The sequence below is a fragment of the Mytilus edulis genome, chromosome 7, assembly GCF_963676685.1.
Source record: "Mytilus edulis chromosome 7, xbMytEdul2.2, whole genome shotgun sequence".
In the NCBI taxonomy this organism is placed as follows: Eukaryota; Metazoa; Mollusca; class Bivalvia; order Mytilida; family Mytilidae; genus Mytilus; species Mytilus edulis.
In genome coordinates this window covers 46,893,852-46,916,933 of record NC_092350.1, presented here as the reverse complement: position 1 = coordinate 46,916,933, position 23,082 = coordinate 46,893,852, and the positions used below count along the sequence as shown (strand labels likewise).

Sequence of the window (23,082 nt, the reverse complement as noted above, 5' to 3'; positions counted from 1 at the left end):
GCAATCATACCACATCTTCTTAATTTTGTATTGAACAATCAGACAGAAAGATTCAGTAAAGGGTGTTTTCGTCAATGTGTTCTTGACCTACGTGAAAAGAAATGATTTTGAATTTGTCCTTCAGCTTGATGTTATTGGTTTGTAGAATGTATGATTATTAACATCTGCAGCTAATTCTTGTTTGCTGATAGTTTGAAACAAACACAACCCTTATTGTACATTGACACTTTTTAAAAAAAACTGTTTGTGCTTCTATGGCATTGACTCTTTAATATTTTGTCAGTAGCATGATAATGTTAAGTTTAAGCGTATCAGCAATGTTTACACCCGCCTTGTAATAGCTCCCTGTTTCCAGATAGTTTGAAGTTTTACCACACTCATTGGACAATTGAAATTTTTATCAAAGTTTGTTCTCTTGACTTAAATGAATTTGATTAACCTCAATCAATTGCACGTAGCATAGAACGTTTGGACACGGTATTGGTATTGTTATGGGTAAATTTTGGTAGAATAGTGAATTGCAAACTACGACTATATTGCGATAAGACTTGTATATAGATCCAAGGAATACCTTGAAATACTACTTTAATTTTTTTTCTAAAATCAAGTTATTGATGATTGTCTATATATCACTTTACATTGTTTTTTCAAGAGTGTGACAAGTAATATTTTTTCTTCTTCTTTATATTATATTTTGAATATATTCCAGTTTTATAGTTTATAAAAGTATTCTATAAATGTTATAACTGCTGGTTATCAGCTACACGCTTTATTTAGAAGTAAATGTAAAAGCTTCGTTTGGAATTCACACATAATGTGAACAGATAGGCTGAAAAGTCTTCCAGGTGACTGTTACCTTTCGATCTAGCACGTAAAATATCTAACTCAGCCTGTCCGTCTAATATGATACAGGGTACATGTTTATATCACGTACACATGATCTCCTCTTGGATATGCATTATTTTGCTTTTAACATTAAAAAGACATCCATCATTGCAAGTGATTATTTTATTACCATACAATCACATATTGATGCAATTTTCATAAAACTATTCCTATAATACTTTGGACAACTGATTTTTTTCTGGACTAGAAATAAACCTTCAACCTTATAGTATGACGGTGATTTATCTATGCTAGTCAATAAATTAGATATAAATTTTCCAAATATAAAACAAGCATGATTTCATGTGAACAGTTTTGTTAGATACGATAAGAAATGCATCTGATTGGAATTTCTTTTTACATTTATCGTATTTACTTAAAAAAAGACTAACTTGTATTCGAAATCATTTTTTTTTTGTGGTTGAGCATACATTTGTTTGAGTGAACTTGTAATTTAAAATAAAACAATTCATAAAAGATTCGATTGAGACCTGCGTCTTGTCTTCGATTGCTTGCTTTTGTCAGTTTAAAGTGTAATTTGTATGATTGTAGTTTAAAGCAACTATGTTTACAGGACTTATTAACCGTTAACAAAACTTTGAATGTTTGAAATACTAAGTCTTTTCTACCTCAGGAATAGATTACCTAAACTGTATTTGGCAAAACTTTGAGGAATTTGTGGTCCCCAATGCTCTTCAACTTCGCAATTAAGGTGGCCTTTTTAACATTTCTTGATTCGAGCGTCACTGATAAGACGAAACCTGCGTCTGGCGAAAATATAAAATTTCAATCCTCGTATCTATGATGAGTTAATTTAACCTTAGCCGTATTTTGGCATAACTTTTTGGAATTTTCGATCATCAGTGCTCTTTAACTTTGTACATGTTTGGCTTTCTTTATTATTTTGATCTGAGCTTCACTGGTGAGTCTTATGTAGACGAGAAATACGTATGGTGTATTAAATCATAAGCCTGGTACCTCATATTGTAATGTTTATTTGTGTATTTCTCTGTTCGTAATGTTCTTTCATTTATGTGTACTGTAATCCTGGCATGTAGTGGTATCGTTCTAGTGTTATATCTATTATTGTATAAAAAAGTGCGAGCCTCAAAATCAGGTTCAGCCCACCATTTTTTTCTTAAAACGTCCTGTAGTAAGTTAGTCGGCAGCTGTGACCTTATTCGTTTCCGTGTGTGTTGCATTGTCGTTTTGGTTTTTTGTTGCACCTCAGTGCTTCTGTTGTTTCGATATTTTCCTCTTATAAGTGACGTGCTTACCTTAGTTTAAGTTTGTAACCCGGATTGATTTTTAACCGGATTTTTGTGACAAAAATGTCAGTTATTGATTTGGGGATGTACGGCGGTCGGGCGGTCGGGTGGCCGGGCGGGCGGGCGGCAACCAAATGTTGTCCGTGCATTTACTCGTGAACCGTTGAACCAAAGCTACTAATTTTAATATGTCGTTACTGACAACAAAATGAAGGTCAAGTTCAATAATGACGATTTTGACTTTTACCGTTCAGGAGTTATGGTTCTTGAAAGATTGAAGAATGGCATTTCCAGTCTTGTCCGTGCATTTACGCAATAACTGTTCAACCAAAGCTACACAAATTTTAATAAGTTGTTACTGATGACAAAATGGAGGTCAAGTATAATAATAACGATTTTGACTTTTACCGTTCAGGAGTTATGGTTCTTGAAAGATTGAAAAATGGTGTTTCCAGTCGTGTCCGTGCATTTACTCATGAACTGTTCCACCAAAGCTTTTTCAAATTTTAATATGTTGGTACTGATGACAAAATGGATGTCAAGTTAAATAATGACGATTTTGAATTTTACCGTTCAGGAGTTATGGTTCTTGAAAGATTGAAAAATGGCGTTTCCAGTCGGATTCGTGCATTTACTTGTGAACTGTTCCACCAAAACTTTTCAAATTTTAATATGTTGTTACTGATGACAAAATGGAGGTCAAGTTCAATAATGTTGATTTTGACTTTTACCGTTCAGGAGTTATGGTTCTTGAAAGATCGAAAAATTGCGTTTCCATTCATGTTGTTGCATTTACTCATGAACCATTCAACCTAAGCTTTTCAAATTTTAATATGTTGGTACTGAGTGCAAAAATTGAGGTCAGTTTTGATATTAACGATTTTCACTTTCACTGTTCATCAGATATGGTATTTTTGATATTGCCAGGACACAAATAAATGTTAATAAATCCGGTTTGCTGTCGTTGTGACAGGCTCTTGTCTCTCAATCGATTTATGACTTTCGAACAACAGTATACTACTGTTACCTTTATTTATCTACTAGTATTTTACGCACTTTACTTTGGAAGAGAAACCGACATAGTTAGTAGCACAATTACTAACACAATGCTATATTAATATTCTTGTAATTGTTATAGAATACATCAAATAACATAATTAGAAACCAAATTTTGTTTTATATCCAATTTACAAAAATTTACATGTGACGTTACTTTTTGTGGCGTTGATCAATTCGCGTTACACACCCGCAGTTTGTAATTCAATTAGCTGTTTTTGTGTACTATCCTTAATTAATTTTAGTTATACGTTGCCATTTTGTGGTTAACATGTCGATATGTACAATTATAATCTTTATTCACTCTTTTGTGTTTTTCATTTATTTGTATATTATTCCCGTCATGTAATGTTGTCATTATCAACCCTCACTTTTTGCTTAAAATGCCCTATAACAAGTCAGGAATATGGAAGTTGTTAAATAATAGTTCGTTTGTGTGTAGCCTTGTTCGTTCTTTGTATTTTGTTGCGGTTGAGTGTTGTTTCGTTGTTTTCCTCTTTTATTTGATGCGTTTCCCTCGATTTGAGATTGTTACCAGGAATTTTTTTTATGTCAATCGATTTTTGACTTTTGAACAGCGGTATACTACAGGTGCCGTGTTTAGACTGCTGAAACAATGCCAATAATTGGTTACATATGGGACATAATTTTGTTTATTCATTCATATGAATTTATGAACTTTTTTTTTCGATGCTTTGTAGCATAATATCATTCAGAAAGTTAGGATTGTTTAGATATATAACCCTAAGTTGTTGACAAATGTGCCTGCCATCGATTATTTAAATACTGAAAAATTAAAATAAACAACGTATTTTGCGTTGCATACTGTGTTTTCCAACAATGAAGCATGGGCATTTTGAAAGTATCGTTACATTCCATGAAAGTTATTTTAATGTTCAACACCTTAACATAAGCTTCTATAGAACTTTTTTCGGCATGTTTTTTTTTCTCTATGGACTAGTATTTTGTTCCTAAGAATCATAACTCATGATCAGACCTATATCATTAAAATATGTGTGTGTGTGTTTGACGACTATTTTGTTTTTCTCCTTATTACTGGTTTTAAATACAAAAAAGACGAATAAAAAGTTTGAAAAAATGTTGCTTCCTCAAAATCTGCAAATGAATAAAATGCTATTTTTTTAATATTCGTAGTAATTTTTCGTAATGCAGGATCTACGTCAGATGCATTTTCTATTTACAGACATAGTCTTTCTTTGTAATGAATTCATACATGGCGCTCGTTTCTGTCTCACGTATGTTTGTTTAAACCAGTTATTTTGATATATAAATTGAACATTCGTCTATTATCATTATATATGATATTTTTTTATTTTGAATCTTAACAACAAATGTTTTCAGGGGTTATCTTTATGTCAAACAGAATTCTTAGTTTAAGTATTATAATTAATTTTATTATCAAGTGATTCTAAATGTGTGTATTGTATAATAAAGACACAGAATGAGAGGTTTGGGCTGTTCACTGGACAAGTATCATAAACGATCACACTTGGTCTTGTGAGAGTTATAAAATACGTTCAAAAACAATGATGCGTAAGATTAGGTTTATATTTGTCAATTTGTAAACTGATAGGAGGGATGTTTGCATTTCACGTTTATGAATGATATTGAAAAGTAAAATAAAATGGAATAGAATAAGGTTGGTTTCATTCATTATATTTTGATATCCTTTACAAAATTCACTGTTTTGAATTTCTAAATCAAACATGCACGGTCTTTACTACTGTTTAAAGAGGATACAAACTTATAACATAATGAAAACACCCACTATCTACTATTACTAGACAAAATAGAATACATTGAGAAAGAACTGTCGGAGCTGAAAATGTTGAGTGATCATGAATCGATGTTTGTAACAAAATCATTGTTTTGTAAAGATATTTGTACCTATGCAATCTCTGTATTATAGACAAATTATTACACCAGGGTTTTCGATATCACAAACAAGTTAAAATATTTACTAAAGTTTATCATCGGTATAAATCAACAGGCAGACAGATTTCACTTTTAGGTATTTCACATCCAATCCTCTATTGTAATATTCTTTACAAAGCAATAAAAAGTATGCATTTACCTGAAAAGCTAACCAAACCTTTGAACAGAAAGGAAATACTTACAATACTTTTGTCAGGTCATCAAGGATTGCATATTTTGGTAAGTATATTGATTCACTTATAGGGTCTTTGCATCGGAAATAAACACATGTATTATAAAACTAGTTGTAGGCATGATACGGGTTATGTTATTTTCATATATCGTATGGTGGCATGCTACTAAACCTCTTACGGGTTAGATTGTACTTTATTTTTATATGATGAGGACACTATTTTTCAATCAGTTTAATTGATCATTACGATGACATGTCAGTAACTGCTAGTAGTCCCTTAGCTGATGATGCACATATTCAATGTTGGGAGGGATAATGTAGTTTATTTTTAGGTCGAAGAAAAATATAACATCACTATTTTATCATCGAGGGACTACTCCGTCTCAAGATACCTTGTTAAAGTTGATGTTTTCCTTGATGAATGGGGAATTTCTTTTATATAATTGACTTCTCTTCCAAAGTAACATTTTAGCAGTACATACCTGCGGTATAGAATTTTTATTTCAACTCGTTTGTTACTATAGAGAATGTTGTCATTGAAAGTCTTTTTGGACAGTGCCAAGCAGGGATTTTAAGTTCAACGACTTAGGTTACACCTCATTTAATTATTTAGTCGTTCTTACGAACTGATTGACCACTATATTGGTCTGAGTCACGAAAAACAACATACCTTGTCCCTTTGTCGTAGAGTCCTTCCATCGTTTCCGAAAATAGCCTGTGTAATTATTTTTACAAGAAGCACGAATTGATTAGCATAAGACTTTAAATTGGTGAATTAAAAAGTTACAAAGTATTGAGTGCATTATGGAGGCAACAAAGGCCAAAACTAACAGACATTGTACAGACATGTGCCGCCCTTGTGCCTGTCAAGAGACATAAGACATTGTGAAATGGAACGTTAACTACAATAAAACATGTTTTGTTCTTTTTATTTTTCTAATTCCATCAGGATAGCTAGAAGCTCAACGTCTAATAAGATGAAACGTGACTTTAAGCTCATCATTTTCTCCATATTATATTAAAAGTTCCATGTCGTGTGATTTCTCTTGGCAAGTTGTTTCATTGTCAATGAAAGGAATACAATCAGTGGTGATCAATACTATTATTTTCATTTTTTTTTCAGAACGACCCCTGATTTTTTTAATTTTCTGTCGTAATCTTTTCAACTGTAGGTGTAGACAATTGGTGGAAAGGTCTATTACGAGTATGGTATAAATATCATGAACCTACATGTATATACATTTGTATCTATAATGCATTGTTTGAGAAAGACTCCAAATATGACAAACCATCTCAGAGGTGGGCCAACTAAATTTAATTCATAAGCTAATTCGTATTTCTACTACAGGGTTTACAGTACTATACATTCTCTATTAGTAGTTAAAACCCAAATTTATGACTTTAATATAAAATTATGATATAAAAAAAAATATGCTGTTAAACATTATACTTTTTTTGTTTTGTCATATGTTTTGGTTACGTCTGGAATATTAAATTAAATGCTTTTCTAATGTCGATGTTTTGGTGTTTTATTTAGACATATATTCATTGACACTCATCTTCCTATATCTGTTTGCTTTTTTATGTTTCAAAAGCTCTTTGTTTTAGAATGTGTGAACCCATACAAAACCATTTATTGCATAAACACTTGGAGTACTCACTGTATAATAAAATGTGTTTTGTTTTGTTTGTTTTACTTTTAGCCAAAACAGAAGTAAAAGAGGGACGAAAGATACCAAAGGGACAGTCAAACTCATAAATCTAAAACAAACTGACAACGCCATGGCTAAAAATGAAAAAGACAAACAGAAAAACAATAGTACACATGACACAACATAGAAAACTAAAGAATAAACAACACGAACGAAGTAAGTGATATGATGCGTGATACCTAATTTAAATGAACGAAAAGATTATCAACACTAACACCCAGTCGTAAATAGTTATCAAAGGTACCAGGATTATAATTAAGTACGCCAGACGCCCGTTTCGTCTACATAAGACTCATCAGTGAAGCTCATATAAAAAAGTGATAAAGTCAAACAATCACAAAGTTAAAGAGCATTGAGGACCCAAAATTCCAAAAAATTGTGTCAAATACGGCTAAGGTAATCTATTCATGGGATAAGAAAATCCTTAGTTTTTCGAAATATAATTATGTAATGTCAAACAAACTTCTTGTCATATGTTTTACTCTATATTTTTTCATGACGACCTCGATCTTGTTCACAAAAAGGAGGATGAGAACGATTGAAGAGATCTTGAGATGTAAACATTTTTGCGCATACTTTATATTTTATAACTCCTTTTCATTGATCAATCATTATCGAACATTTACAGATTTCGAACTGTTATGCATTGCAGGTGAATGCGAAACATTATCATATACAATTTAATATTATGGGGACGAAGTCCCCTATTACAGTAGAAAATTCAATAACAAAAAAAAATCGAGAAAATTTCCGGAATTGCGCAGAACACTCAACTCTCTTCCTTTTTCCGGTCTTGTTGTCGTGAGACTTTGATTAGTCTAGTAAAATATAGGAACTCAATGAACACAATACCAATATTTCATTTTTAATCATTCTTTGTCTTTCAAATTGGTATGAATAAACGTTACCTGATGCATTGCGTTTCTTTGTTTACATTGAACATGACGTCATAACTTAAATAACGTCACAAGTAAAATCCCTAACAACAGAACCAAAATCGGAAACGTATTTCCGTTTCTTTTTTTAACAAATATTTAAGTTACAAAAAAAATGATTTAAGCAAACTTCGTTCCCATTCACAGGTAATGCCTGCCTCATATTAAAAATTCAATTAAACTAAAAAAGGCATTTTTCAGAGTAATGGCAAGTAACTGGTTAGTTTGTGGAGTTTGTGAACAACGCAATATCAGTAATCAGTCAATAATATGGTGTTCAGATTGTGAGGAAGGTCTCTGTGATTATTGTAAGGACCATCACACTTTATCCAAAGGAACACGTAATCATAAAACCGTGACGATAGCTGAGAACCGGAAGTTACCAAGCAACGTTGTTCCAATTTTACAGTCCTGCCAGAAACATAATCAAAAGTATCAAATATTCTGTAAGACGCATGATTGTCCATGCTGTAAACGTTGCGTAGTTGAGGATCACAATAAATGTGATGATTTAAAAGATATAAATGATGTCATAAAAGGTATTAAGTCTTCAAATGTATTCCAAGATATCGAGAAGACTCTGAACGAGGTAAGCACCCATATCCAAAGAATTCGAAAAGACCGTGAAGAAAATTTATCGTCTTTGAAAGAACATAGGAAGAACGTCAAAATTGAGATTCGAAAAGCTAAAACATCAATTAATAATCACCTAGACAAACTCCATCAGGCAGTACTGAGAGATCTTGATGCAACAGAGGAGACAGAGAATCAGAAAAATCGTCAGCTACTGAGTGAATTGGAGAATAAGAAAAAAGAAATTGAAGAATCCAAAGCTTGTTTATCGAACATTAAGCAATATGCATCCGAAATTCAAACATTCCTTGCAGCAAAAGAAATGGAACGCGATTTAGCACAGCAAGAGCATTTCGTTCAATCGATAATTAAAAACGGAAAATTGAATCATCCACAAATGTCTTTGAAAATTGAAACGATTTTACAGAATACTCCGATTAATATAGAATCCTTTGGATAAATAATTGTTGTTAATGAGCCGAACAAACTTATGATAAGTGGCAGAAGGATCAAAAGGCTCAACAGATGAGTTTTGTTCCGTCACCAAAGTCCATTGAAAACCTGACACTAATGTTAGAAATAATAGTCAACGTCGATGCAAGAAAGATCAGAGGATGTACCATTAAACCTGATGGAAGGATGTTGTTTACTTGAAACAATCAACAAAAAGTTATAGGAATAAACAAAGATAGTACAAAGGACTTTGAAATAAAACCAGGTTAATGTTTTGATATGGTGTACATAGGGAATAATAAAATTGCTGTTACTGCTGGTCGTTACTTCGGACCGTATATCATCAAATGCATTGACATAGATCAAAGAAAAGTAACGACAAAGTTTGATGTTGGATCAGAAAATACAGGTGTAGAACAAACAAACGGAGGCACATTAAGATATTGTTCAGGAAATAAAGGGTTTAGGACGATTGATTTAAATAACGATACAAAAGGTTTAATAAAATCCGGACCACTTTGTAATTGGAGATATCCATATGTAACAACGTTTGATAAACACCTGTTTTACACAAAACCCGACAGCAACACAGTTACATGATGACCAGTCAACAAACTCACTACTGGTGGCAAACAAACAGGACCGCGCTTTTTTGTTTAGTGGAAAGTAGTGAAAGAAGTAAATTGGATTTGAATAAAATGTGTATGTACACTATCAGCATAGCGGATGAAGGATGCCATTTACTCTAAAAACCTGTTCATTCATCCTGAGACCTGATACGGGTTAAGAGCTTTTACATGTTTCAACTTAACCAATCATCTAGTGAGATCACCGGCAACTGACTTGGATAATTTTTTTAAACAATTGGTGCCAAAATGGTTAATAGTATTCGACCCAGAGAGCTGTTGATTCTTTGTGTTTGTCTTTGGTTCTTCTGATCTTACCTATGAAGTTTTTCATATTTCAACTATTTTCATGCGTATATTTCATGTAAGATGTGGATTGAATATCTTCTTATTTGTATTGTTTTTTAAGCCATTTTTATACGACAGCAAACCATTTTTTTCAAATTTTTTTTCTCTCAAAATTTCCATTATTCATTGATTATTTCTGATTTAAATATAAAAGCAAATAATAATGATATGGGAGAAGATACACATCAAACAGGGTATGTACATTTTTTATATATAACAGATTAACAGTATTGCGCAATAACTACTGTTGCCTTTATTTATAGATTCTGTGCCTCCGAAGTGCTTTTCCTGAAACAGGAACGCCCAAAGCCAAATAATTATATGGATGTATAAGAACCGAAACAATTGAAGAGCTATATATTTAGATAAAAGTGAAATCTATCTGATGTCATCTTGGCCTGAGAGACCTATATTAGGTTTAATCTAAAATCTTATAGTTCTATTTTTCTTGGATTTTACTAAGATCTCATAAGTATCTATAGTATAGAAGTGTTGATCGTTCTATGTTAAATTATAAATGTCCATATAAGTTCGGTTTTATCTTATTTTGATAGAATATCAAATAGGTTAATGTTGTGTACCTTTTAGTATTAATGTGAAGGTCCCATGATTGTCATACATCATACGGTTATACTCGATGTGACATCAGATCCTTATTTGAAATAGACATAACGGTCAAACAATTACGGATATGGAAACAAAAACTGGGTTTCACCCACCATTTTCTTTTTAAAATGTCTGTACCAGTTCAAGAATATGATCAGTGTCGTGTTGTTCGTTTCGTTGGTTAACATAATTGGCTGTGATTTTTATTTCTATGATTGACTTTATTAATTTGTGAATCAGTTTTCTATTTTTGTTCATACATTTGTACATGCCAAAAACATATTTGTGGGACTTGTATTTTGTTATTGAGATCCAATATACCAACACAGGTCAAATATGTTACCTAAGGATGATCATCAAAGACATTTCAGCAAATATTGTTTGTATTCTTTTATCATTTTTTTCTTTCGAGAATCACCTGAATTTTATATCTATAAAACACAATAACACCTCTTATCGATAGTATTATTGAGAATGTAGCCCATTATCTTAAGTGCAATCCGCAACCATTATCTCACGAATCAACTCCCGCCCTTTAAACAAAATATCTAGTATGGTATCGATTTATATAGAGAAAACAACGAGTTATGTATAAAAGCCCAATACTAACATTGTTCTATGGCAAATTGATAGAATATACGTTTATAACAACATAGAGAACACTATTAAGTAAAGAGTCAAGAACAAACACCAATTATGTGTGATATTGTATACTTATTGACTGGGTATGAGTGGAATAGTACGCTTATTGTCCCCGAAGTGCAACTTTTGCCCTCGAATCTAAACATCCAATCTAGTAGCTGCATTGAAATCCGCGAAATATAATGACGTTTGCGGTCAAATAGTTTCATCGAGGTCCAATTGTTGGAAACTATTGACCGGTCCAATAGTTCACAATTTGAAAAAAAAATCAAACTATTGTGTTCTTCTTTTATATAGAAAATGATAACGGAATTAAGTATGTGTTGTCATCGCTTTGTAATTAATCATATCAACTCCTATATTAATGTCTCGACGGGTTTACAGAATGAGGAATACAAGGTTGAAAAATACAGAATTGCGATCTTGTGTCCTCAAACTACAAAGAAAAAGAATACTGATGTGCTCAAATACAAATAATGAAGAATGATGAACTAAAAAATAATTGAGAAATTTGTTCTTAAATATTACAAAATATGGTAAAAAAGATTCTTCCTTAATCCGAGCCCATTCTTATCCACATATAGATCCTATATCAATCAAAATAATTATATGCAAAGGGAAATAACTGTCGACGGTTAGGTATACGTAAACGGGTGAATGGTTTGTGTGATTATATGATCGTTATATTCTTCCTGCTTGTAAGTATGTCATTTAATGTTACCAAAATAATATAATTCTGTTTAGATTTTACAATCTTGTATTGCTTATCAGACTTGGTTTGTATAATGCAACTTTATGAATTTACCTTTACGTACAAGAAAATGTTAAAATACTGAGTTAACCGTTAGAAATGAATGAAAACTATTCAAGTTCGTGGAAACTCCATTTTTTTTATCGGAGTAGAGATATCATTTGCAATGTCTCGTTTATTGATTATCATTTATTGTTGTACTAGATGTGAATTGAAATTCGTCCTACGTGATTAAAAGAAAATACACAGAAGCAACATAATCATGATTATATACTTCACTGAATAAACTTCTGTTCTTTTGAAATTTGACTAAATGGATATCATCCAAATTAAACAATAGATATCGCCCATCACAAATGCATTGTACTAATAAATCTTACAAAGCATCGCCCATAAAGAGTCAAGTAATATAATATAAAGGTACAAACATTTTTTTTTGGAATTTCACAATTCATGTCTATCACGTTAAAACACAAAATTCCTGTGATGTGTGTTAGTTGATTTATATTTTCTGATGAATGATTTTTTATGATTATTTATTTTTGATTTCAACAAGCTTTCAGTAACTGGGATTACTCTCGAACCGAACTTACGTTACCTGTTGATACAATTTGTGATTCAGTTTTGTTATTTTATGAGCGGCACTAGCTGTCAAATTCTTGTTCACCGATTTAACTGAAATCTTTATATTCGATTTATAACACATAAAACCTATATCCGATAAAAAAAAGTCTAAAATAAACAATAAACGATGCATTAACTCGAAATTATGTATCTACATTTCGTGTGTATTTTAGACTTGACGCCATCTCATTAACTATTGAGATGACCTTCTGAAGAATGTCGACGGTTACATAACCGATATTAACATAAACAAAGATATAAATAGATAGCAAACTCGTACAATGGGATTTTTCTAGGACTGTTTGATCCCATTTCAATAGTTAAAACAATATGTTAATAATCGTTTTTACCTGTATAAGAATTAGTTTTTGTAGATCGAATTAGTCAACAAAATTGTGTATCCTTGTTTCACTTTTAATGTTCACATTCTTTTTTTTTACTTGCTCAACACGGTTAGGTCATGGTAGCCCAAGAGGTTCAGTTCAACTTCGCATTAATACGATATGAATCTGCCTATTTAAACACAACTGAACCAAACTGGATGATTATTGCGAATTTTTAAATCCCTATTTCATTTTCATTAATGTCATATTCACTTTTTTTTATAACTCGCATCTAGTGCTTATTTGGTGTTTACTTTTTTGTGTTATGTCTTGTCGAGGTTTTTTTTCTTTGATAAGAATTTAGTATGACGATAAATTCTTAAACTTTTGTTCTCTTGCTTTATACTAAACATCTATTTAATATTTTATTAAAATATATTTCCGTACATAATTTAAAACTTAATACACAATTATTTTTATTTACCGGTGTACATTATTTAATTTAACGGCATTTGGTCCAATGTTATAGTTGTCTTTCTGAAAATGTTTTACATCTGACTCCCCTTTTTAATAATTTTTTTATTTTTATTGGTTGTTTTTATTATTATCAAATTTATTCGATCAGTGTATGTATACATAGGTTTGTTGATATGTCTTTTGATTGAGTTTTATGTTGCACTTGTGTTTCAGGAATTGGCGAGGGATGGTGCTTGTTAAATCGTTTAAACCACAGACATTTGTGTGCACCTATCCTAAGCCAGAAAGCTGTTATTCAATGGTTGTCGTCTGTTGATGTGGTTCATAAGACAGTGTTTCAAGTTTCTCGTTTCTTTTATAGATTTGACAGTTGGTTTTCCATATTTGGACGGTTCTATACTAGTCATTTGTGTGGCCCTTTATAGCATGCTGTTCGATGTGAGAAAAGGCTCCACATTGAAGGACGTACTTTGACCTATAATAGTTTATTTTTGACTTGGATGGCATAGTTATTTCTTTGGCACTCATGCCACATCATCTGATATCTAGGTTTAAGATATAGAAAAATTGATCTAAACACAAAACAATAAGATCATGTTACTTACTAATGATTCTACATTGTACTGGAATGAAAATCATGGCGTAAAATCCGTCTGAGAGGGGTCTACAGCTAATACCCTCAATTCTGAAACCTATTCAATGAAGACTCTTATATAAAAAGAACAACTGCAAGGGTGTACGTTAGTCATATATTATTATTGATATTTAATGTAGAAGTGAAATTGCTTATCTTTACTGCGGGGTTCGATCAGATTTCAGGGTACATGACTGAGTCTGGTTTATAGGTTTACGGAAAATATAAATTCAGTTGATTTCTTAACATTAACCATAGGCAGTTGGGTATAGGATTGGGGGCCTGAATTTGGAATATTGTATTTTCAGTGTTTGCATTAAATAAAACATCATCTGTTGTATGCCACTTACTTTACACTACTATGCTTCTCTTACTTTGTTCTAATTAAACTAATCGACCGTGGTACAATTATCCTCTATTTATAACCCATACAATCACAAGAATTGTAAGTTACACCCTTCTTCTCCTTACCTCTGTGATCTTATGAAGATTTGGCACACCGAATATGAATATGTTCTTTTCATTGTTTCTCAACTTCCATATGTCAACTGTTTTGATACGAGTAGCACTGGTGATTTATTGATTGATCGATTTTTGTTTAACAGCCAGTGACTAAACATGTTCTACAGGTTCGGAATGTGTGCCACTAGTTAGTAATATTTAAACAAAACGTGCTTGTGAAACCTGTATTTATGAGTAATTAAAGCTTTATGGCACTTCAGTTTTGGTTATTTCATATTAAACCCGTTTCCTTTATTTTTTTCTCCGAAAGTTTTATATTTGTGGTCCTCAAATTTGTGGGTCTCGAAGGTACCTGCATTATAAAATTCATATTCAAAAACATGTGTTGTGCGCATTGAATCATCCGAGAGGTTGGCGTTTCATGTTGTTTTTTTATCTAAACAAATTCATCATAGATTCCATGATTAACAATGATTTCGCCAGACATATGTTTGTCTAAAAAAAAGACTCATCAGTGAAGGTCTAATGAAATAAATTAATGAGAAGACCAACTAGTGTACGAAATGGGTGAGCATGAAAGTATTGATATATTGTTTTGAAATACAGCTAAGGTTATCTGTTCCTGGTGTAGAAAAGCGGTTCATTTAGGACCATAATAATGATTAAACATATCAACAACGAAAATCTGACATCTAGGCTTTAAGAGTAGAAAATGATGATATAATGATAGAAAAATGCTTTCAAACTTGAATTAGCAAAACATTTTCCACTAACGTGTTCGTGTAGAATCCATGGTCGAATGGAAAATCCTTATCGGATATTCACTGACGCCAAAAAAAAACCAACAAAAAAACCCCAAAAAACACCAGAGCTACAAGTAATTAGAACTAAATAATGATTGCTTGCGATGATATCGGAACAGTCTGGTTGAATTTGGAGGATATTGTTTTGTGCTCATAAGGATACATTATTGCTAAAAATTAATTTTTCAAGTAGCTAAATTACGGAAATTTGTTTTTATACATATATTCACTTGTACAGTAAGATTCAAATCGACTTCTAGTATCGTATTAATCTGAGAAAAAAAAAATTCTTCGGAGAAATGGCAAGTAACTGGAAACTTTGTGGAGTTTGTGAATTACGAAATATCAGTAAACAGTCAGCCATCTGGTGTTCAGATTGTGAGGAGGGTCTCTGTGATGATTGTAGGGACCACCACGATTTATCCAAAGGAACACGTAACCATGAAACCGTGAAGATAGCAGAGTACCAGAAATTACCAAGCAACGTTATTCAAATCGCACAGTCAGACTCCTACAAGAAACATGATGAAAAGTATCAAATATTCTGTAAGAAGCATGATTGTCCGTGCTGTCAAAAGTGTGTCGTTGAGGACCATAATAAATGTGAAGATTCAAAAGACATAGATGACGTCATAGGTGGTATTAAGTCTTCAAATGCATTCAAAGATATTGAGAAGACTCTGAACGAGGGGAAAGAGCATATTCAAAAAATTTGAAAAGACCGTGAAGATAATTTAGCGTCTTTTACAGAACAAAAGAAGAGCATTGAAATGGCGATTCAAAAAGCTAAAACCTCGATCAATAATCACCTAAACCAACTACATCAGACACTGCTGAAAGATCTTGATACATCAGAGGTGGCAGAAAGTAAGAAGATTCGTCAGTTACTGAACGAAGTTGAGAAGCACGAAAACGAGATTGCAGACTTTCAAGCTGCCTTAGCTAATATCAAGCAGTATGCTTCCGATTTGCAAACATTCCTTACAGCAAAAGAAATGAAACGTGATTTAGCAAAGAAAGAAAAAAATGTTCAGTCAATAATTAAAAGCAAAAAATTAAATCATTCACAAATATCTTGATAAAATTGAAACGATTTTAAAGAATATTGCTATAGACGTTAAATCCTTTGGAGAAATAATCGTTGATAATGAATGAGCCGAACAAACTTATTATTAGTAGATAGAAGGATCAACAGGCTCAACAGATGGTTGCCGTTCCATTACCAAAGTCCATTGATAACCTGACACTGGCGTTAAAAAAGACCGTCAATATTGATGCGAGTAATGCATGTCAGAGGATGTACCATTCTGCCTGATGAAAGAATGCTGTCTACTTGTTACGAGAAAAATTAAGTCATAGCAATAAACAAAGATGGAACAAAGGACTTTGAATTTAAACTAGATCAAAGCTTATATATCTCATATAAAGGTAACAACATAATAGTTGTAACTTCTGGTTGTTATTTAAATTCTAATTTTATCAGGTTTATTGATATTGAGACAAGAAAAATAACAAAAGAGCTTAATGTCGGGTCAAACAATGAAGGCATGGCACTTAAAAATGAAAGGTCATTGATATACAGTGAAAGGGCTGCAGGATTAAGGACAATCAATTTAAGCAATAAATCAACAGGCACTATTGGATCCAGGCTACTTGGAAATAGTAACTATTTATATGTTACAGTTATTACTAACAACACTATATATACAAACGATAACCTTAATACGGTGACGTGCTGTGATTTCCAGGGTAATACGCAATGGTAATTCAGAGAAAGGGACGTTTTAAAAAGCCCACATGGTATATCAATAGACAAAGAGGGAAATGTTTATGTTGCGGGAACCATTTCAAACAATGTTGTAGTTGTCTCTAACGATGGTAAATCTCATAGACAAACTTTATCTTCCTCCGAAGGTCTTAAACAACCCAAGGTATTGCATTATGATCAGTCAACAAACTCACTACTGGTAGCAAACAGAATGGACAGCGCATTTGTGCATGATGTTCAATAAATAAATAAATAAGTAAACCAGACTTGAATACAAATTGTCTGTATTATATTGATATAGATTGATAAATGTGAAGTGAATTGGGCTGAGACTGTGGTAAGGCCTATTTTATGTGAAAAATATTGAAAAGTAAAATATAATGGTTAAGAAAAATGTTGTTTTCATTCATTATATTCTTATATTCTTTACAAGATTCACTGTTTTTAATTTCTAAATCAAGCATGCACGGTCTTCACTACTGTGTAAAGAGGATACAAATTTATAACATAATGAAATTATCCACTATCTACTTTTACTAGATAAAAAAAAAATACATCGAAAAGGAACTATCGGAGCTGCAATTGTAACAAAATCATTGTTTTGTCAAAATTTATTTGTATGTATGCAATCCCTGTATCATAGACAAATTATTACACCAAGGTTTTCGGTATCACAAACAAGTCAAAACATTTAACATCATTGGTGAAAGGACGTCATATAAATTAACATGCAGACATATTTTACTTTTATGAATTTCACATTCAATCCTCAATGATAAAAAAACATTACATTTATGCAAATTGTATATACCAAAACATAGTTTAGTTACAAAAGTTATGTCATGATTCCTTAACATTTTCAGCTTCGACAGTTCTTTCCGATGTTTGTTTTATTGTCTAGTAATAATAGTAGGACATTTAAAGACGTATCGTGTCCGTATATGATACGTTGACGTATCCAAACGTACATATGGGTTGTTATTCAAGTGATTATTTATGTGCTTAAAAAGTAATCGAGAAAAGGGAAGAAAGATGGGGAAAAGGAAAGGGCGATGCAAATTTTTTATCTCTTTCATGTTTAATATAGAAATTGTTCGTTTAATAATTTTGAATTATTGCTTAATTTATGTATTATTTGTGTTTGCATACTTGCTTCTTGTATGTCAAAATCTGGACTTAATTTATTTTTTTGCCCTAAACGTACTTATAATACAATTATGAAAACATTGCATGGACGACAACAGAAGCTAACATTTGAATTATTTTACATTCTCTTATCGGGGCCTTTTATAGCTGACTATGCGGTATGGGCTTTGCTCATTGTTGAAGGCCGTACGGTGACCTATAGTTGTTAATGTCTGTGTCATTTTGGTCTTTTGTGGATAGTTGTCTCATTGGCAATCATACCACATCTTCTTTTTTGTATTTACACACATATAACAAGCACGTGATTTTCGTGTAAATCTACATACTTATATATATGTTTTGAAACTTGATATATAAATCATTAGAACTACCAAGGCGTGAAATTGAATTAAAAAAACAAACACAGTTAGCGTAATTTGCTAATAAAAGGGAATTGAATCATCCACATCATATGAGTCGAATTGATTACTGATATCAATAATAAATTAAAAACCAATTGTTCAGAGAACAATTAAAGGTCTTTCCACCAGTAAATATCTATTTTGATATTAGCATATTAAAAATCAGTCTAAAATGTCAGTTCCTATGGCTTTATGATGTAAAGATATGAATTTTAAGCAAAGGTCATAATCTAGAACGTCAAATTTACCTATGACCTTGACCTCAATTTCAAGGTCACAAACTGAGGATCTCAAATCAAAAGACTCTAGGTCTCTAATATGTATGGTTAATAAGTTATATCACGTTACGCATAATTTTAGATATGATTGGTGGCTAAAACTCCAAGTCATTGTCTACGCACCCTTTCAACCAAAATTATTATGTTACGACATGTCGCAACTAACAATTTAGTAAAAATAATTTGTCGATATCTTATAAGGTTTATGAAAATGAGTGAAAATAAGCCAAAATCAAAATTTAGAATATGACCTTGACCTTTGACCTTGACCTAATTTTCATTTTTTTGGACCAAGGATCTCAAATCAAAACACCCTAGGTCTCTATCACTTATGGTTTTCCAGTTTAAAATACATTTCAAAATTTCAAATACAAAAGGGGAAATAACTCTCATATGGAATCTCGATACGGCTTCGGTCAAAATAAAACAGAACATTCTGAGGATGTAACCAGCAATTTGGAAAAATAAATTTGTCGGTTTCTTATACGGTTGCGAACCCTTAGAGATAACAAGAAAAACAGTGTTCGGGGAGATAACTCTTATATGGTAAAGTATTCGGTTAAGCAGAGTTGGTTTCAAAAGCGTATAAACTGTTCGATATCATATTCCAAATTTCTAAGCGACATCTTGTGAAACAAAAAAACAGCGAAGGAAAAAAATTAGGCGGAAGAAAAGAAAAAAAAATAATAATCAGAAGAAAAGCAATAGGTCTTTCCACGGAAAAGTGGAAAGACCTAATAAAAAAAAATAGCAGGCAATCCTTTCTTCAAATATGTAGCCAAGTACAACGTCAAGGGTGCACTCGACTTAAGTGACTTAATACAAGTTTTGTTTTTGAATATAGTTGTTAATGACTTTTTGTTAACAACAAACGCTAGCAAATTGAGAAGTGAGTAAACTATTTTTTTTATAATAAAAATCTTTTTATTCATCATCAAGTCTGTAGATTTTAACTATATTTGTCACAAAGTCCCGATTTTCTTTAAGAAGTTTCTCTTGTATATATGCACAATATGGCAAATCTCTATTGTACCATTGCTATTTTGATTTCATTACTCAATTTCGTATTACACATGGCTATAGAAGGACAGATTTTGGACGGAGAAATGGGGATAGTTTAAATATCGAGTGTTTAGATATAAACGAGTACTCATAAATTGAAAACTATCATGTAATAAAAAGAGTGGATCAATGGGTATCTATGACAGAAAGATATCTAACATAGAAAAACACATTTTTAAATATGAAAATAATCTATTGAACAATAACACATAGATATTCTTAGATATGTCAACGTATCAGAAACGGATACGATACGTCTTTAAATGTCCCACTTCTAATAGTGGATGCTGGATAGTTTCATTATGTATTGTGTAGCAACACTCCATTAGCGACTGCATATGGAGTGTGTATTACTCAATTAATACGACATTCTAGAGCTTTAATTCCTATCATGATTGTCTTAATTAAGGGTTGCTGCTTACAAGTAGCTTTATTCACCAACAGTGTTTCTACAAAATGTGTTTCGTTTGTTCCTCTTTGGTATATTTTAGGACGCATCTGCAAAACTATCTGCAAATTTTTATTTTAGCCGTCAAAATGATAAAAGACCTGAACAGACATCATGATTTTGATTATTTTTTTTTTGTCACCTCACCACGGTTTGCTTGTTCTAACGTATCAAACAAAACGTAAATGTTACAAAACCCCTTACCTCAAATGCAAGGTCTACAAACATACTTGATTTGGATAATTGATAGTAACAACAATTATGTTTGAAAAAAAAAACCCGTTTGAATAAATCTGTAAACCACATTAGTTTTAGAATTAGTTTAATGAATAAAATTTTATCTGAAAATACTGAGAAATATGCAAATATGTAAGCATGATGATAGTTTAAAAAGACCAATAGACATCACACGACAAAAAAACAACGAAAAATTCACCAAAGTTTTTTTTTTTTTTTTTTTTTATCTTTGATTCGATATTCCAATATTGTGTTAATACCGCTTAATCAACGGTTCTTAATCAATTGAAAAGAATGATAATCATCTGATCGGAAGTCTTGACTTGAATGACATCTAGAAATATCTGTTTTATAAATTTGGCCTCCAAAACACATATTATTTTTTATCTAGTTTCAAGAAATCATTAGACAAAATTATAAAATGCGAAAAGACACACCAGACATATAACGCAAATATGTCAATTTTAAAGATTGCTAATTCCCTTCAACTTCCAAGATTCAAAGGGACGCAGTTTAAGGGATCTTATTTTGAGGATTATGAGCCCCAAACTAATCAAATTCCCGATATTCCCGATATATGGTATGTATGCTATTCAAGTGTTTTTCGAAAGAAATTAAATATGAATGAAGATGAACGATGTTGAAATTCTGTTTAGGTATATTTATTCAGTGGCGGATCCAACCATTTAACATAACAGGGGACAGGGTGATCGTAATAAAAAGGGGATCCTGAATCCGCAACTGTTCAATGTAAGACTTTTTCTGATGCAGTCAGTAATGATTTCGGTTTGTTACTCATTTACAAAGGACGGTTTAATACGGTAAAGACATAATTGATATAAAACATTTCTGACCTAACGAAATAACGCAATTATATGATAAAACATATTATAAAAATTAAAGTCTATGTTCATATATGTATGCATCGGAGGTCTTTTTTTTTAAAGATAGTACTTGTTATTGGTATCGTATGTAAATACAGAAATCACTATGATGAGAAATATTATTGATAAATCCTAAACTAGTAAGACACAGTACTGTTATTATGTTTCACTGAATCAAGTATTTATGATGTTCGCCATGTTATAAGGCATATTAACCTCTATATCAATGTCTGGATTTGGCTTACATAATAAACAATAGTAAAAATACCCCCCCCCCCCCAAAAAAAAAAAACAACAACAAAAAAACAACATAAAATAGATTAAAAGGTGCTAAAAAATAAACTATGCTGGTGAAGAATAGACATACCTAATAGAGAAATATGGTCTCAAATATCATACAATTATAGCCTTTGTATGAGGTCGATACTATGCTATACTTCTTTGGGTCGATAAATTGTGTATTGACCTCATACAAGGCTTTAATTGCTATATTAATAATTTCCGACATAATCGTCAGTGTAATGTATTCGATTATTTGATTTTGTTGCAATTTTATAGAAATAATATGGTCGTCTAGACAATAACAACATATAAGTTGTTATTTCGTTTTTTTTTTATGTTTTTTTTGTACATCTTATGTATGTGTGATGTATTTGCAGATTTTTTCTTCAAATACTCGATCATAAATATAAAAGTTTTATTTTTTATTACAATATTATGAAGCTCATTACATGTCGTAACAAAGTATATAATTTTTTAAATATTTTAAAAATAACTGCAATATGCTTTTTTTTATCCGCTGTTTTCTATCTTTCTTCGAAAATGTAGTTTTACATGTGACTTTTCCGAATCGAATTTAGATATATTCTGCCAACGGGAGATAATCCTGATTGAATCATGTTTCTTCACAACTGTATATGATAATTATAAATTTGTATTTCTAAATGACGCTCATAAGACAATCAATATCAAGTAGTACATGTAATTACAAATAAAACACTTGCATGTTGAAGTGTAGTGAAAAAAACAACAACACAAAGGAACAGTCAATGGGGTATGTCACAGATTTTGGTCGGCTTTTGAATACCACTATGGCTCTAAGTACTATAGGAACTGAAAATCGGGGGAAATATCCATTTATCTCTTTTATTTTTTTCTTTAAAAAACAACATGTTTTTTTTTTATTGATATAAGATAAGAAAAGAGTCACCGATGTCGTGTATGGTGAAGTCGTTACCTAGTTATTAATTAATGAGAAACGTTACCGATAGAAACTTGCGTTTGACGAAATAAAGTATCAGCCTGTATTAATGAGTTTTTAAATCTGTTTGTCACGTCAGTGTTCGTTGATTTTTTTTCGACCCGTTTAATTTTTGTTATTCTACTAGACGATTTATATTTGATAAAAAATTCTGTTCTCGTGTGTACATGTACAATGACATTTATGTTATAAACCGAGTTGTACACATTTATCGGATCATTTGTGTGTTTTGGGTTTTTAGTCAAAATAGAAGTAAATGATATAACGATACCAAAAAGTCAAATAACAAAA

The 23,082-nt window shown here is 31.7% G+C and overlaps 1 long non-coding RNA gene across 1 annotated transcript in view; it reads left to right on the top strand.

Moving 5' to 3' along the window:
- Window positions 1-23,082, top strand: part of LOC139481629 (uncharacterized) — a 117,704-nt gene that overhangs the window by 15,410 nt on the left and 79,212 nt on the right. The window lies entirely within an intron of this gene.